This window comes from Rhinatrema bivittatum, chromosome 2, assembly GCF_901001135.1.
Source record: "Rhinatrema bivittatum chromosome 2, aRhiBiv1.1, whole genome shotgun sequence".
NCBI lineage: Eukaryota > Metazoa > Chordata > Amphibia > Gymnophiona > Rhinatrematidae > Rhinatrema > Rhinatrema bivittatum.
Window position 1 is genome coordinate 821,158,806 of NC_042616.1, and position 19,187 is coordinate 821,177,992.

At 43.6% G+C, this 19,187-nt stretch overlaps 1 protein-coding gene across 4 annotated transcripts in view; it reads right to left on the reverse strand.

The window, feature by feature from the left end:
- GRINA (glutamate ionotropic receptor NMDA type subunit associated protein 1) overlaps positions 1–19,187 on the reverse strand; it is a 169,874-nt gene that overhangs the window by 94,994 nt on the left and 55,693 nt on the right. The window contains exon 2 of one of the 4 annotated variants that reach the window (XM_029592315.1): positions 3,584–3,663. The exons of 2 other annotated variants lie outside the window; for them this stretch is intronic. The gene's annotated coding sequence lies outside the window, so the exon portion shown is untranslated. Of the gene's footprint in view, positions 1–3,583; positions 3,664–8,031; positions 8,341–19,187 lie in introns of those variants that run through there. One more of the 4 variants, XM_029592316.1, reaches the window with a different exon arrangement.

The following is a 19,187-nucleotide window of genomic DNA, read 5'->3' on the forward strand; positions in this document are numbered from 1 at the left end:
GGATGACAAGGCCACCTGTGAAAACCTTGCCTTAAACTTCCATAATAAAATACATAAAATCATGTCTCGCTTCCCTGCTTCATCTTCACTTAAAACCCTAGCAACCAACAAGGCTACTGCCCCCATCAAATCATTCAATACACAACTAGCTGACACAATGGCCAAACTTGACTCCTTCGAGAACACCACTGCGATGTAAATAGAATCCATAGTTAAGAAAATCAAACACTCAATGCACCCCTCAGACATTATTCCAACTAAAACCCTCCTTACCATACCTAATATCTCCAAACCAATATCCAACATCATCAATAGATCCATTTCCCTTAGTACAGTCCCAAATCAACTAAAACAAGCCATCATAAAACCCATTCTCAAAAAAACTTCCCTAGACCCCAATGATCCTACCAACTTCCACCCCATCTCCAATCTGTCCTTCATATCTAAAATCCTAGAGAAAACAATCAATAGTTAACTCACGGAATACTTAGAGGATAACCACATCCTCTTCCCCTCCCAATATGGGTTCCACAAACACCAGAGCACTGAAACGCTCATCTCCCTTTCAGACTACATATTAAAAGCCCTTGACAAAGGCCAATCATATATCCTTGCCCTTTTGGACATATCTTCGGCATTTGACACAGTTAACCACAACATCTTAATAAAACGCCTCCACGAAATCGGCATCTCTGGCATCCCCCTCCGCTGGTTTCAATCATATCCTGCCTGCTAACCTTCCGAAAAAAACTCAAGACCTGGCTTTTCCTCCAAGCCTTCCCTTAAGTTCTAATATTTCAACAAAACTCTACCAGACGCTTCCCAATTGGCTAGACGCTCGGTCCAGTCACAGTATAGACATATGTTCTCAACCTCTAGTTTTTTTTGCTTTTTATTTCCAGGCTACTCTAGCCCCCAAGTTCCATCTCCCTGTTAAATGTAACTGCGCTTCGGCCTTCCTGTTATTTGGTTATGTTTAGTTAGTCCCTAAGTTCCATGTAAACCGGTCTGATATGAATCTCGTCATGAAGTTCGGTATAGATGTTAAATAAATGTTAAATAAATAAAATAAATATCTCTGCAATCGACAATTCAGCGTGAAAATTGGGAACAATGAATCTAAACCATATTATTTTATTTATGTAATTCTTATATACCGTTCATCAGGACACAAGGTTCTATCTTTACGGTTTACATAATACAGACTAATAAATAACAGTAGGAAAACAGAATAAATACAATAAAACATCAATAAAAATAGGATAGCTAAAATCTACTCATAACATAGAACTAAAAAATAAGATTAGTGTAGTTAATATAAAAGGTAAACCCATCTAATATTACCTGACGCAAGGCGTCCCCTCAAGGTTCCTCACTCTCGTCCACCCTGTTCAATATATACCTCCTTACCCTCTGCCACCTATCAGATCTTGGCCTTCCGCACTTCATATATGCGGACATACAGATTCTCATACCCATCACCAACTCGTTGTACAATGCAATGAAAACCTGGGAATCGGCCCTCGCCTCAATTAGTTCATTACTCTCCAATTGCTATCTTGCACTCAACACCGCAAAAACAGAGCTCTTAGCCATCTCACTCTGCAATATCTATCATAACCCAACCTCACCCAACATAGCACCACCCTCCAACACCTTCGCCCCCCACGTTCGCAGCTTCGACGTAATTTTAGACAATCAACTTAAAACAGTTCATCAATGCCACCCTAAAAGACTGTTACTTCAAATTGCATACTCAAAAAAACAAAACAAAAAAATAAACCCACACCTCAAAGCCATTCTACATCTTAACGATTTCCGCATTTCTGCACTATTCTACAAGCCACCATCCTGTCCAAGGTTGACAATTGTAATACCCTCCTCCTAGGCCTTCCCAAAAACGCTATCCAACCCCTACAGATGCTACAGAATTCGGCCGCCTGCATCCTTACTAATGCTCACAGAAATGACCACATCACGCCTGTACTTAAATATCTGCACTGGCTGCCAATCTCTTCCCGGATACTATACAAGTCCCTCAATATTATCCATAAGTCCCTACACACCAAAAACATGCACTGGTTCAATGAGCACCTACAATTTTGCACCCCTAACTGACCCATTAGAAACCAACATTTGGCAACCTTACATACACCCTCTCACAAATGTACAAAGCTCAAGTCCACCTCAGAGCGTGCTCTCTCCATAGCAGGTACCTAATCTGTGGAACAAAATGCCCCCAAGTCTTCGCCAGGAACAATGCCCCAAGAAATTTAAGCAAGACCTGGCTTTTCAAACAAACATACACATGAACATCAATTACTTTATCCCCCCTACTTAATTTACCGTTTCCCCACAGCCCTTTCCCACTATCATCTTCTCCTTTTTCCCCCAGATCTTCCTTTCCTCTACCCCATGCCCCCTCACCCTTCCCCCTTCCTCTCTCCCACTTCTCTTCACAACAACCCACTATGTATTTGTAAATATATTTCAAGTTATTATTGCCTGGATCTGTAAATATATTACATGATCATATCTTGCCTTTGTACATATGTTTTACATCTATTATATAACCTTCAAATTATGCGTTCTATTGTTAACCCATCCCTTCCTATTCGCTTGTATTATCACCCAATGTTCCATGTTTACTGTAAAGCCTGTTGCTGCATTACATTCTCTGTAAACCGAGATGTTTCAAACAATTGTCGGTGTATATAAAAAGCTTAAATAAATAAAAAAATACACAGCAATAAATCTATACAGGATAAATACAATGAGAAACATCAACCTTTGAATATTGCACAATAACTCCTTAAAAAAAAAGGGGGGGGGGGGGGGGAGCCAGGAATAAGTGAAAAAATGAAAGAAAACCCCGGGTACGCCAGATCAAGGAGAAACATATGGTGGATAATATTAAGAATTCCTTATTCCCCTAATGCAATTAAGGACATACTCTACTAGCTGAGCGAGCAATTTGCTCTTCCAGAAACCTCTCCAATTGAACTGGGTCATAAAAAACCAGCCATACTCCCCAATACTGAATTATACATTTCACGGAGAATTTAAGATTCTATTTCTCCTAAAAAGCTTGTTAGACTAAATCGAAAATAAAATGCGCCTTGATTCACTTCACACTTACAAAATATGAAAAGTAGACAGCCATCGTGAGCGACGATGGCAAAAGAACCCTTTGCCAGCACAAACACATAAATGGCTTATCTAAATATAGAAAGCAAATTAATACAGCGAAAAAATAATTTTACTCGGACCAAATTTAATCAGCTATTTAATGGCAACCCTGCCATTTTGTTTAATATTGTCAAATCTTTAACTTTTCTGATAACAGTTCGCAATAATGCTGCTCATCATTTTAGGGAAAAAGTAATTAATATTTCTGCTGAATTCTCTCATCTTCCAATACCTAAGTCAAACATTCCGATGACTATATGTACTTAGTGAACCAATTTCTTCAAAGGTGTCCCAACGATTTCACAAATATTAGTTTAAATGAAGCCTCTCTTGAGTCCTTTAAACCTGTGTCCAACATATTTACTAAAAGCTGCTTGTAATTATATTTCTTTACCACTGTTCCAACTGGTGAATTTATCCCTCAGTTCAGAAATGTTCCCGATACTCTGAAGCAAACCTGGATATTTCCCATTCCTAAAAAGAAAAATGCTGATTTAAGCAACCTTACTAATTTTCGACCAGTCGCTTCACTTACCACCTTACCAAAGATTATAGAATCTATTGTGTTATACCAACAGTTTACATTAATGAGAACTCCATTCTTCACCCAAACCAACATGGCTTCAGACAAGGCAATAGCACAGAAAACCTTTTGCTATCATCATTTGACACTATTATACATCATTTTGATTTAAATACACACTTAGTTTTACTAGTTAAATCTGCAGCATTTGATATTCTAGATCATAATATTTTACTCATGTCTAGAAACAGGTATAATTCTCAAATGTTTCATTTCTTACTTATACAAAGTGGTATTTCATTCCACAAGGCTCCTCTCTTTCAGCTCTACTTTTCAACATACATTTACTTCCACTTTGCCATCTTCTCTCTGGTTTAAGCGTAGATTTCAAAATCTATGCTGATATTCAATTTTTCATTCCCTACAATATATCCTGGTTTAATACCTTATCTATTGTTGCCCCCCTGTATCAAATCTGTTCGTATTTTATCTCATAACTGTCTAAAACTCACGAAACGCCATCCACCGCCCTCCAAGTAGTATAACAATAGATGGTTATCCCATTGTTATAACTCAAAAAGCTCATAATATCTTGGAGTAATATTGAATGCAGAGTTATCAATGACAACACATATCTTCAGTAGTCAAATCATTTTACAAGATTCACCTTTTAAAACCACTTCTTAATCAAAATGACTTCCATTTAGTCTTACAATTGCTAATTCTTATAGGCCTATATTACTACAACACTTTATAACTGGGCCTATCAAACGTTATCAGTCCTCTACAATTAATCCAAAACACAGCTGCATGCATTCTATCTAATATCATCGTCAAGAACATAGCACCTGTTCTCCATTCTCTACATTTGTTACAGATATCACTAAGCATTCATTACAAAATATGTACCATGATTTGCAATTTGTTATACAGTAACTCTTCCATCTGATTTTGCACACCCTTCTTATATATAAACCTGGAAGACACCTCCATTCAGCAAACAAAAATCTTCTTGATATTCACCAGCAAAATAGCAAGACAACCTCACCATAATACGCATTTTTTTTTTAATCACTGGACCTGTCTAATGGAATGCACTACCTGATTCACTCCTACAGTGTGCTGCAGCAGTCAAAAAAGCAAACAATGTTAGGAATTATTAGGAAGGGAATAGTTAATAAAACGGAAAAAATCATAATGCCTCTATCGCTCCATTGTGAGAACGCATCTTGAATACTGTGTACAATTCTGAACACTGCATCACAAAAAAGATATAGTTGCGATGGAGAAGGTACAGAGAAGGGCAACCAAAATGATAAAGGGGATGGAAAAGCTCCCCTATGAGGAAAGGCTGAAAAAGTAAGGGCTGTTGAGCTTGGAGAAGAGACGGCTGAGGGGGGATATGAGAGAGGTCTTTAAAATCATGAGAAGTCTAGAACGAGTAGATGTGAATCGGTTATTTACACTTTCAGATAACAGAAGGACTAGGGGGCACTCCATGAAGTTAGCAAGTAGCACATTTAAGACTAATCGGAGAAAATTCTCTCTCACTCAACGCACAATAAAGCTCTGGAATTTGTTGCCAGAGGATGTGGTTAGTGCAATTAGTGTAGCTGGGTTTAAAAAACGGTTTGGATAAGTTCTTGGAGGAGAAGTCCATTAACTGCTATTAATCAAGTTTACTTAGGGAATGGCCTCTGCTATTTTTGGCATCAGTAGCATGGGAACATCTTGGTGTTTGGGTATCTGCCAGGTTCTTGTGGCCTGGTTTGGCCTCTGTTGGAAACAGGATGCTAGTAATGTTGGACCCTTGCTCTGACCCAGCATGGCAATTTCTTATGTTCTAACATCAAAGAATTCAAGAAAGACATAAGAACATATCCAAAAGTGTAAATAACTGATTCACATCTACTCGTTCAAGACCTCTCACATATCCCCCCCCCTCAGCTGTGTCTTTTCCAAACTCAATAGCCCTAACTTCTTCAGCCCTCTCTCATAGGGGATTGTTCCATCCCCTTTATCATTTTGGGAAAAATCGTGGAAACTGTTAAAGAATAAAATCACAAAAAACATTTAGATAGATATGGTTTATTTAGGAACTTTTATATACCGGTATTAGTGGGGACATCATACAGGTTCACATTTTAACAAAAGGTTTGAAAATACATCTCAACAGGGAAGGAGAACTGGGAGGAGGGGTTAACCAAGGGCAGAATGGAAAATTGTTTATTATTCTTGTTATGTTTCTTAAGCCATTTACAATGTAATTAGCTCCTTAATATAAGGAGAGGGAGGGCTCTATGGTTTGATGGGACACAGCCAGCATGGACTTACACAAGGGAAGTCTTGCCTCACAAATCTACATTTTTTTGAAGGGGTAAATAAACATGTGGACAAAGGTGAATCAGCAGATGTGGTGTATTTGGATTTTCAGAAGGCGTTCAACTAAGTCCCGCATGAGAGACTTCTAAGAAAACTAAAAAAAGTCATGGGATAGGAGGCAATGTCTTTTTGTGGATTACAAGCTGGTTAAAAAGACAGAAAACAGAAAGTAGAATTAAATGGTCAGTTGTCACAGTGGAAGAAGGTAAACAGTGGCATACCTCAGGGATCTGTAATTGGACCAATGGGTTTTTTAAAATATATTTTATAAATGATGTAGAAAGGGGTATGATGAGTGAGGTGATCAAATTTGAGGTTGACACAAAATTATGCAGAGTAGTTAAATCTCTAGCAAATTGTGATAAATTGCAGGAGGACCTTGTAAGACTGGAAAACTGGGCTTCCAAATGGCAGATGAAATTTAACATGGACAAGTGCAAAGTGATGCATATAGGGAAAAATAACCCATGCTGTAGTTACACAATGTTAGGTTCTATCTTAGCATTTACCACCCAGGAAAGATCAAGGTGTCATAGTGGATTATACATTGAAATAGTCAGCCCAATGTGCTGTGGAAGACAAAAAAGCAAACAGAATGTTAGGAAATATTAGGAAGGGAACGGTGAATAAAACGATGGATATCATAATGGAGAAATTACTTACCTGATTGGTTCCCCCTGGGCTTCTTCACAATGTTGACACAGACAGGACTCCAATTCAGGCTGCGAGGCTCTTATGTGACAGGCTGTGCAAAGACTGTGCCTTCTGGCCTTCTTGGGCGCCAGTGCCATTGTCTGTGTTTGTGCGCGTGCAGTTGCAAACGCGGCTGTGCATGCAGTTATGCGCACGGTGCGCTCAGTTGTGCGCAGCTATGCGCGCGTCTGTATTGGACACGCGCAAGTTAGGCGCATTGGCCTCCCGGCCTGCCCCGCACGTACCACCAGTTGAGAAGGGAAGATGGCGCAGACGGCCCCCCCAAGGGTCTCCACGTGTGTGGACCCTTGCACCGGATCGGGGCCAAGGCTGCTCAACCCGATTGGTGCTTCCTTTTAGCCTCGCCGGAGAAAAATTCAGTACGGTAATCCGAGCTCTGGAGACCGGAGACCTGAATTTAAAGATTTTTCTTATCTGGTCTCTGCGTTTACAGATCGCGTGCCGGACGGTCTCCAGCTGCGGGGGGGGAGGTTGAGGAAATTACCTTCACCACCATGCTCATTTCTGCACCTGCTGCATTTCAGCCACACTGGGGGCTAAGTCCACGCCGGAAACCAGCTACCGGACCAAGGCACACCTCTGAGGGATTTCGGAGATCACCTCAGGAATTAGACTGGGGGAGGGACCCTTAGGTATCGCCGCAGGAAAGCGGGCCTCGATCTTTTTAAAATTTACCTTAGTTTCTTCTTTGCTGTAATTCTTAACACTATTCTAGTGTGTGGGACAGTGTCCACATCTGCTAGGAGACAGAGATACTGAAGAGCTGAGGTTACTGCAGGGGGTATATCTAGAGTGACGTCAGCTTTGAAATCTGACTCAGTCTCCCATCTGCTAGCACAAGAGCACAATACCCACTGGTCCCGAGTCCATCTGGCTACACGCTAGGAAAATGGCAGTTATTTCCACCAAAAAGGTCGCTTCCAAGGAAAAAATAAAAACAGACTCTGGCAGCAGACTCAACTTCTGCTGTGCCTGGATCTGAGGACCTGATCACAAGCAATGCCGAATACTTAGGGCCTTCGCAGTCTCCTCCGAAGAACAGGACAGCAGGAGCTGGCACGGTGACAGATGCCCCAGCTCACAACTCCAGTGCTGACTGGGCTCTCTTACAATACGGTCAGAAGCTGCAAAGAAATACTGCAGTCCCAAATTAAGCAGCCTGATAGCTGGTGTGGGCCTGGCCCTACACCAGCACCCACGCCACCTATACACTGGAGACTTACCTGCCTCCAGTTGCTTGGTTCAGCAGAAGGGGCTCATCTCCTCACCTTTCTCCATTTTCATATGCCAGAGGTAGACAGAGGCAGAAGACAACATCAAACAGAAGCTCCCCCTGAATCAAAAACAAGCTCCCACCCTCTAAGCTCTAACAAACCCCCTCCGAGGCCGAGAGCCTTACGCAGGGCTGGTTTAACTGGGAAGCACCAGAATCCTGATTCACAGTTCGCTGGCAGTAAAGCTGAAAAGTTTGGCAAATGTAGAAGTACTGAAAAAGTCTCCAGCAGGCGGGGCATTGGCCAAAGCCAGGGAGTGAAGTTCCTGCTTCAGCAAACAAGTAAAAGTCCTGGCATCTGCTGGAGAGAAGACTCTGGCTTTGTGCTGGAGCTGCACCATGGTAACCACCACCATGAGGTCACAGAAAAAGATGAATTCTCTGTCTCCATTTGCTACCGGGGAGGGGGGAGATAACACCTCCAGGTCTGTGGGTTAACCAAAATAAGCACCTTACACCGGCAACTTAAGAAAAATCCTTTTATTGGGGAAAGTGTGGAATATTCCAGGCGTGCAGGAGATTATCAGAAAGCCAAATTCAGAAGCAGTCTCGGGGAGCACCGTTTACACAATACATTAAATACTATTTCCACAGCAACAGGACAGTTTGTTTACATAACATTAACGCAACATCCCCTAGATTTCTTGTAAACGGAGCCTAGAATGGAGGAATGAAGCAAAGCTGAAGCAGGCACTCTTCCTGATGTTTGGCCTACATTCTAGCATTTCAGAATGCTCCGTCGTGTCAGCGCGATTTTTACACTACAGCAACAACAGCTTCCAGGGAAAACCACCCTAACAAGGGCTGTAGCAGAGTAAGAAGGAAATACAGCTTCGTGCTCCGTATAAACAAGTCACACATCCCTTCCCCGTAAAACTCTACCCCTCCTATAAGGCTCCCCCCCCCCCTCTGAGTGCAAGGGCTCACTAATGTTGCTATTACAGATGGTAATACAATATAGAAATAGAACTGTATTTCTTTATTCTCTTATATTCTAATTTCTGGTAAAGACAAATTTAGTTAGAAGCTGGAGGAAGCCGAGCTGCAAAACCCCCCTTTGTGCTGAGAAACACTAACCACACATCACTATATATTATGCTTCGGCTGGCACATATAGTTACAGACAAGGAAAGGAATTTGTACGGCTGTATCTCCTGCCACATCCCTCCCCGCACCTGATACTAACAAAGACTTTTTCATAGCAGTGCAAACTAATAAGAAAAATTGCCATTTAGGAACAGCATGTGTGTGTTTTTCTAAAAAAAACTCAAAAAAACAATGTTATAGGCAGACAGGATGAAGGACGCAGCAAACGAACATCCAGTTTTTAGGTTAAAATTGAAAGTTGAAACTCGGCATTAGAATATGTTGTTTAAGCAAAATGTAAGGAGAAGAAATTGAAGTAGACCACAGAAGCGCGATATCCCCATATCTGGAAGTCTGAAACGCATGAGAGATGCCTGAAGCAGAGATAAAACACTGAAATGAAGGCCTCGGATAGGCTGAGCATCCTGAGACGGGGAGGAGTAAGATGATTATATAATAGTAAGATGTCTTAGCTTTGTGGGTGTGCCTACGTCTGTAGGACACCCATACTTACAAGTTCCTAAAATAAATAGATTGTCTCACCAACTCTGTGTGTTCACTGTCAGGCCGTTACAGTAAAGCGCGGCCGCAGTTACCCCGTTTCTAACCCGCTGTGTACTCACAATTTGGCCGCGCAAGTCTAACCCGCGATTCACTATCTGTTTTTACCCATCCTTACCGCTCTTTTACTCGACGCGTATCCCTTTCCGCCCGCGGCATGTATATGTATGTAAACGATCCGATTAGCTATTCCCTCCCATACAGTAACGTGCGCCCCGACTATCGCCTTCTTAACCTATCTTGCCGCGTCTTTTACCTGCTAATTTACCGCCTACCCTGACCCTGGCGTTAGTGTGGTTTCACACTAACGCCAGGGTCAGGGTAGGCGGTAAATTACGAAATTTTACACGAAATTTCACAGTCCCAAACCAACCCAATCCAAGCCCCAGCAGAGAGAGACGAAATTTCACAGTCCCGGGCAAACTTTCCCCCAGCCCCCGGCCACGCAAGCCCCCAGCAGCAGCAGCAGAAGGGCGGCGAGAGAGAGAGCGGCTTCAGAATATCGGGCGCTCCCCATGCGAGGCGGCTTCCAGCAGCCCCGCCTAAAATGAATACTCGCACGCCGTGATCTCCGGCGTCCAGCCGGGCGCTCAGGTCATGGCGTGCGTTCATGCGCCTGCTGCCTTGAGCCCCCATATTGGACTTACAGGCGTGCACGTATTCACCTTCGCCGGCGGGGCTGCTGGAAGCCGCCTCGCATGGGGAGCGCCCGATATGCTGAAGCCGCTCTCTCTCTCGCCGCCCTTCTGCTGCTGCTGCTGGGGGCTTGCGTGGCTGCGGCCAGGGCAGGTGAGCGGGGGCTGGGGGAAAGTTTGCCCGGGACTGTGAAATTTCGTCTCTCTCTGCTGGGGCTTGGATTGGGTTGGTTTGGGACTATGAAATTTCGTCTCTCTTGCCCGTCCGAAGGAGGGTGCTTTGTTGCGCTCCCTGCCTCTGATCGTCGGCTGCTGGGGCTTGCTGGCGCCGGGCGCTCAAGGTAGCGGGGTCTGTAGGAGAACCATCCACTTCCTGGTACCTGTCATTTCAAATGACATTTGAAATTACAGGTTCCAGCGCACCCAGGATACTGTATAGCGCCTATACAGTAAAACGGATTGCGCTTCATGGACGCGGCTTGCATTTGCATGCCATTTTAATACTGTATCGAGTGGTATGTGATCCGGACTGTGCGCGCGGCAAACGAGCGGGCGCCCGGCACTGCCGCACTTTTTCTTACGCGCCCTTTCTGTATCGGCCTGTATATTATTTTCCGAGAAGGTGCAATAGCACTTCTTACAGCTTGGGGGCTCGCCCGGGTTTTAAGCCATCTCAGGCACCGAGGGCCGGGTGCCGAGGGAAGGAAGGCGCGCATTGTTGCATTTTCAACGATCCTCAAGTCCGCAGCAGGGTCGGTGTCTGGACTGGCAAATGGTCCCGTGGCAGTGAACTTGGTGAAACAATTTTAAAGAACAACAAGTAGGCACAGCTAGCTACAACCAGGCAACTTCGTGCACGAACCAAAGTAAGAAAATGGACTATTAAGCATTGCCTTGGTGGTTGGGATTGTGAACCTTGAAGGGTGAAGGGATTTGAGACTTGTCGTGGACACGGGGAGGAAAGCCAGAGACTGCTACGGCAGGAGTGGAGATTAGAGGGCGGACTTGGAAAGATCCCTCAGACATTCCTCCAGATAGTCCTAAGGGGAGGATATTAAGGGTCCTGAGAGGACAGGTCTTGTACAGAAATAAAAAGAAAAAGAAAATGATAAAATAATGTTGTTTTGAATGGCCCAGACAGAGTATAGAACAGCTGGCAGTGTTTTGGCCAACATATGGTGCAGATGAGAATTGGTTGTCAGACAATAAATATGTATGTAAATAGGAAAACACCGTTTTCTCAGGAAGAGGCGGATATGCCACCTGCTGGACAGGCACCAGGGAAACCATGTTGCCCATTAAAATATCAGAGCCTAAGACAGTTCCTAAAAATGACCCTCCCTGGGAATAGAAAGAAATGGGACCCCCTGGATCACTTCCCACCTTTTGATCCGGTGCATGCGTCAGGGAATCAGATGCACACCCAATAGTTAAGGTGGTTCATGGGGAGCCGGATAAAGATCCCAAAATAGATTGGGGCACAGTAGAAGCAGCGGCAGCCAGGGCACAGAGAGAAGAACAGGAAAGGGAGGAACAAAGGCACCGGCATAGTGCCTCAGGGCTAGATAAAGAATTAAAGCAGTTAATAAAGATACAGAGCAATATCCACTCCCAGATCCTTTGGGACCTGGAGCTCGGAGAAAAGATAAAAAAAACCTAGAAAAGTCAGAGAAACCAGACCCCCTGTATCCACTGAGGGAGGTACCTAAAGGGGGTGGTGATATTAGATATGTGAGAAACTTTAAAAAGGAAATGAAATCCTTGTTAGATGATCCAAGTGGATTATCAGATCAATTAGATCAGTTTTTAGGTCCTAATATATTTATGTGGGCAGAACTGATGTCAATACTCAGTATCTTATTTACGGGAGAAGAACGAGCTATGATCAGAGCAGCAGGTATGAGGATATGGGAAAGAGAGCACTCACCCGGGGATGCAGGGGCAGCGGTCCCCGCAGAACAAAAGTTCCCTAACACAGACCCCCGATGGGATAATGAGGCAGCAGACAGAGCTCATACGAGGGACTTACGGAGTCTCATTTTAAGGGGAGTTAGGGAAGCAGTTCCTAGGAACCTGAATGTTGCAAAAGCTTTTGAAATACAGCAAGAGTGCGAAGAAACCCCTTTGGCGTTCTTAGAACGGGTATGGGGAAGGATGTGAGAGTACTCCAGACTGTCACCAGAGGACCCAGGAAGCCAGGGTCTGTTGAACATTAAATTGTCACCAAATCCTAGCCTGATATTCAAAGAAAATTACAGAAAATAGAGGGTTGGAATGAAAAATCAATTGAGGAATTAAAGGAAGCCAAAAAAAAAAAATGCGTTTGTAAGGAGGGAAGAGAAAAAGCAGAAACAAAAAGCTAAAATTATGACGACAAACGTGAATGAGATATTTAAGAAGGGAGCTCAGGAAAGAGAGCCCTTGATAAATTTAAAGGTAGGATCATAAAGGGAGAGATGGGGGTTTTTTTTTTAGTAGGTACAGGAGCTGCTGCTAGCCCTAGCTCCATGCCATCCATTTACATATTAATCAGGAAAGTGTTTTGTCAATAAACTGGTTGCAACTTTCCAGTTAATTCTGCAATAAGAATGGTTTGTTTTATTGTAAACAAGTAGGAGTAGCCCCACGCTCAGGAATTCACTCCACTCTGCAGGGGAAAAAAAAAAAAGAGAGACCTGAGTAGGAAAGTTGCTTTATTCTGGTATAAGTTAAAATGCACCCAGGAAATGCGGGAAAAAGGATTTGCATTCACAAAAAAAGCAGGGGGAGTAGCTTGCTTGTTGCCGCAGTTACCTCCCCAAACCAAATAAGACTAATACTTCACTTTCAATGAATATTTTATTTATTTTCTTTTAATATACCGATGCTCAAGACGAAGTCTTATCGTACCGGTTTACAGTAGAACAAGGGGAAACCATTTAACACAGAGAAAGAAAGGAAGTTACAATAAACAGAGTGTAGAACATGGCCGTTAAGAGAGAAAGAAATAGATTAACGTAGCTCAACTAGAGAGGTACTGTAAGCAGCAGAAAACAATTGATTAAATAGCATAACACATTTGATTAAACATAAGGTGCTGTTTTAGCAGGTTATTTAAATAAGCAATTCTAGCATAACTGTTTCTTTGGGTAAGGAGCAGGGGAGGTGGTTAAAGATCAGGGGAGGGAGGTAATAAGGTAGATATGTGAGAGACATTGCTAGTTGTTGATGGTTCCTTCAGCGGTATGCTTGAGAGAACAGCCAGGTTTTCAGTTATCCAGCATAGCTCTCTGCTTCAATGGCAGGGGGGAAAGAGGAAAAGAGGATTTATATTCCGGCAACAACCAACAAGGACTGAATTGCACAAGCTGGGTAAACAAATAAGTGTGGGAGTAGCTTGCTTATTGCAGCAGTTACTACCCCTAACCAGTAAAGCTAGATACTTCACTGAGATGCAGCTCCAGCACTGCTCTCTACATCAATGGCGGGGGTGGAAGGTTACTAGAACCAAAAAGTTACTATTAAGGGCCAAGAGTAACAGATAAGTATGAGAAAAAAAAAATAAAGTGTGAAAGCTGGCTGGGCAGACTGGATGGGCCATTTGGTCTTCTTCCGTCGTCATTTCCATGTTTCTATATTTGGTTATCTTAAGTATGAAGAGCCTTTGTTACCCTATCCAGCAACAATTTGTTTTGATTAATTTCAAGAGACGGCTGAGGGGGGATCTGATAGAGGTCTTTAAGATCATGAGAGGTCTTGAATGAGTAGATGTGAATTGGTTATTTACACTTTTGAATAATAGAAGGACTAGGGGGCATTCCATGAAGTTAGCATGGGGCACATTTAAGACTAATCGGAGAAAGTTCTTTTTCACTCAACGCACAATAAAGCTCTGGAATTTGTTGCCAGAGGATGTGGTTAGTGCAGTTAGTGTAGCTGGGTTCAAAAAGGTTTGGATAAGTTCTTGGAGGAGAAGTCCATTAATGGCTATTAATCAATTTTACTTAGGGAATAGCCACTGCTATTAATTGCATCAGTAGCATGGGTTCTTCTTAGTGTTTGGGTAATTGCCAGGTTCTTGTGGCCTGGATTGACCTCTGTTAGAAACAGGATACTGGGCTTGATGGACCCTTGGGTCTGACCCATATTGGCAATTTCTTATGTTTATACAAGGTTTAAGGATTTTAAAATTGAATTGAAGGAGCTCTCCTTTTGGGAAGACTTTTGTTTATTTGAACAGAGGGTTACTAGTAAGTTATTGGAAGGGAAGAGTAAGTATTTCAGATGGAGTGAGTTATGGCATGGCAGTGCATAAGAAAAGAAAACAGATCAAAGATATGAATTATTTAATTAGATGGAGAGCGGTTATCACACCACAACTTGTGGCAGTGCCTCCTAGAGGCAGTACAAGAGAGACAAGAGAGTAGCTTTTTGAAGGCACATTAGAATGATAGGTTAGTCCAGGAGTGTGCTGAAAAATACTGTTCAATTATCTAAATTGCAAGCACAACAGGGTATTCATTTTTACACAGACCAGAGCCACAAATATAAAAAAAAAAAAAAACCCCCACACACTAGTAGACAGCACTGATATGCATGCTTGTCCCTAAAACTATTAATCCTTAACAGAAAACTACCACCCCGGAAACCAGGAGGAATCAGTTAAGAGACGAGGCTGCTAAGGAAGCGGCATTATAAAAGGACTGTATAAGCCCCGATCAGGACTATGTCAAAGTTTAGCCAGGAGGAAACGGCAGAACTCACCGAGGTGGGGGCAGCTCAGAATGAAGCAGGGGTCTGGCTCCTGCCCTATGGGCACCATGTGCTAAATAAGCCAATAGTAAAGAAAATTATTGCAATCCTGCACCAGGGGAGCCGCTGGGGAGCTCAGGCTCTTTGTGAGACAGTCCTTAGGAAAAATGGTTGCACAGGTATTTACACTGTGGCTAAACAAGTATGTGAGGGGTGCTCCACATGTCAGAAAATAAACAGGAAAACTCTGAGAAAGGATCCAGGCCTAAGGCCCTTTCAGAATATCACGTAGATTTCACTAAACGACTTAAATACCTCTTAGTAACTATAGATCACCTCACTGGGTGGGTCGAAGCTTTCCCTATGACATCCTCTACGGCGGGGGGGGGGGGGGGGGGGGTTTATCAAAGTGCTCTTGGAACAAATCATCCCATGATATGGGCTGGTTGAAGATATTGACTCAGATCAGGGGAGTCATTTCACCTACAAGAGGTAACGGAGGGACTGGGACTCAATTGGCACTTCCATACTCCCTGGCATCCACAATCCTCTGGGAGGGTGGAGAGGAGAAATACCAGTGTTCGAAACAAGAGACCTATTCCTAAAGAATTATATACTGGCACCGTCGTCGTCTTTAACTCATTTAAGGGAAAAGGGGCTATTGGCCCAGACCCCTCCACTGGACTTTGGGGTGCACCAGGTTTGGCCTGGAGACTGGGTGTTGATAAAGGTATGGAAAGAGTCTAAGCTACAGCCAAAGTGGGAAGGACCGTTCCAAATCCTTCTGTCCACAGAAACAGCGGTGCGGACAACTGAGAAGGGGTGGACTCATCATTCCCGAGTTAAGGGACCCGTGGAGCCGCTGGCAGACCCCTCCCATTGGAAAGTGACAAACACAGACCATCCGCCTAAGATAAAAAATACCAGAAAAGACTAAGAACTTCGTATGCTCTTTTGGGCTGGGATCCCGGCCCCGATGATAACCTTATTTGGGACCCAGTAACTAGATTTAGTGGGCTGTGTGAACCATTGCTAGATACATGGACTATGGAACAGGGACATTTGTCATGTGGGAGGGGACTTTTGTGGATTAAGGGGAATAAAAATTGAAGAAGGGGGATGTGTCCCTAATTAGACCCAACACTGGGGAACTGGTAACATTTTGGTACACCACATAAAGACTTGGGAGGTAGAAGATACCCGTGGTATTTAAGGAAAAGGGGAAACAGAGTCTTTGAATACATTTGTGTAGGCGAACCTTTGCCTCCCACCTTAGGGGCCATAAGTCGGCATTTTCCTTGAGAAATCTGCTTAAAACCTTCAGTCCTTATGGAGACAGAGGAATTGGAAATCGGGATATTAATACCATTGCTTATTACTGATTTAATTTTCTCTTAGAAGTATTTTGATAGGGATGACGACAGTAGCAGGATGGCCAGGGTTAGAAGTGGTTACGCAAAGGTCCCTGGCCAAGGTGACTCCCGGTATTGGACGGATGAGTATGGGGGCCCTATAAAGTTCACAATAAAGTTGAATGCAAAAGACAAGCCCCAAACAGCTGTTTTCGACGTGTGCCAATTGATAGACTGTGAAAGTGTTCAGTATCAGCAGTCATATGCAGGGAACAACAAGTATGTGTGCTACAATACATATTGCCCTACCTGGGAGCAAGTTGGGAGGACGACAGAGGCAGAGGGATGGGTAGCATTTGCTGGACACAGAATGAGAAGTGAGACAGTTAAAGGCACAATCATCCACAATGTTTTGACAAGAAACGTAATCACATTTATTTGACAGTCACCAGGGCAAGGACAGAAAGAGGGGAATTACACACTACAAAGTTTGGGATGGGTATATCAGTAAATGGGAAGGACCCATTAGCTTGCTGCTTCCACATACTGATTGAAGAAACCCCAGACCTTAATACTAGTTCCACAGTAATACCCGGAATTCAACCATTCAGACCCCAAGCTAGTGAGAGTAGGAACCATAAAGACCTAAACCAGACCATTTGAGGTAGAAACAGGATATGGGGAGATAAATGCCTGGGTGGAATGGATAAAATGCTCTTGTTCAGGCTCTTCACAGTGTAATTATGATGCTTGTGCTTCTGGGAAACCTACAGCACAGATAGTGTCATTTCCTTTTGGCTGGAACAACCCGGAAGGACTGAAGTGTATCCTGGCATTATATCAAGACGAAACAGCTTGGGACAAAGCCATCTGTGAGTCTTTGGCTCTCCTATTCCCGGCCCTGAAGCCCCTTAAGGGTATTTTCCCCAAGTCCTGGGAACTACACTGCCTGCCTCTCAAGGCGGGAGGTCAGGGTTCGATCAGCAAGTGGTAGAACTGGATGCCTGTACCTCAACCTGGAATACGACAGGATTGCTGGAGGTTGGAAACTACTCGAATTTGTGAGTAGCCTGAGCAGACTTATGGTGGTACTGCGGAGGAAGAGTAATAAGACCTACATTGCCCACTAATTGGACTGGCACTTGTGCAGTAGTACATTTGGCAATTCCATTCACCTTGGCATTTAAAAGGGAGACAATAGAGCACAAAAGAATGCGAAGGGACAGTTTAGGGACATCCTTTGATGAGAGGGTATATTGACTCCATAGGAGTACCAAGAGGAGTCCCCGATATGTCACTGTTAGATGACACTGGGGAATTAGAGGAACAGAAGGCTCATCAAATGCCTGAGACCTTAGAGGCAACTTACGAAAGATTGTGAATGTAACAGCAACAAGTTGACAACGAGATAGGGAGGAATTGTGAGCAAGAGCTCACTAATGTTGCTATTACAGATGGTAATACAATACAGAGAACTGGATCAGGGAAGAGCGCTCGATGTAATTTACTTGTTTTTAAGTAAAGCTTTTGCTACGGTCCCACACAGAATGCTCATCAACAAAATGAGAAGCTTGGGAGTCAGCTCCAAGGTGTTGGCGTGGATTACAAACTGCTTGACGGATAGATGGTAAATGGAACCTACTCTGAAGAGAGAATGGTGTTAAGTGGAGTACCACATGGATCGGTGTTGGGATTGGTTCTGTTCAACATCTTCATGAGTGACATTGCGGAAGGGACAGAAGGTAAAGTTTGTCTATTTGCTGATGATACTAAGATCTACAACAGAGTGGACACGCCTGAAGGAGTACAGAGAATGAGACGTGACTTAAGGAAGCTGGAAGAGTGGATGAAGATATGGCAGCTGGGATTCAATGGCAAGAAATGCAGAGTCATGCATATGGGGTGTAGTAATCCAAAAGAACTGTATTTGATGGGGGGTGTGGCGAGTGAAGGGCTGATGTGCACGGAGCAGAGGAGAGACCTTGGGATGACAGTGTCTAACGACCTGAAGTCGGTGAAACAATGTGACAAGGCGATAGCTAAAGCCAGAAGAATGCTGGGCTGCATAGAGAGAGGAATATAGAGTAAGAAAAGGGAAGTGATTATCCCCTTGTACAGTTCCTTGGTGAGGCCTCACCTGGAGGTACTGTGTTCAGTTCTGGAGACCGTATCTACAAAGAGACAGAGACAAGATGGAGGCGGTCCAGAGAAGGGCTACCAAAATGGTGGGTGGTCTCCATCGAATGGCTCATGAGGAGAGGTTGAAGAACCTGAATACATATACCCTGCAGGAGAGGAGGAGCAAGATATGACACAGACCTTCAGATTCTTGAAATGTTTTAATGACCCATGGTCGTCAACAAAACTTTTCCATTGGAAACTTAGTAGTACTAGGGGGACACATAAGCACATAAGAAATTGCCATGCTGGGTCAGACCAAGGGTCCATCAAGCCCAGCATCCTGTTTCCATCCCAATTCCTCCCCCCTTCCCCAGCGGCGGAGGAACGGGCTGAACCTTTCTCAAAGAGCTGCTTTCTACTGCACATTTGCGGGCCGGTCAGAGCCCATTTATATTGCAGATTGAAAAACACCAGTCCAAGTACAGACCCCTGAGGCACTCCACTGTTTACCCTTTTCCACTGAGAAAATTGTCCATTTAATCCTACTCTCTGTTTCCTGTCTTTTAGCCAGTTTGCAATCCACGAAAGGACATCGCCTCCTATCCCATGACTTTTTAGTT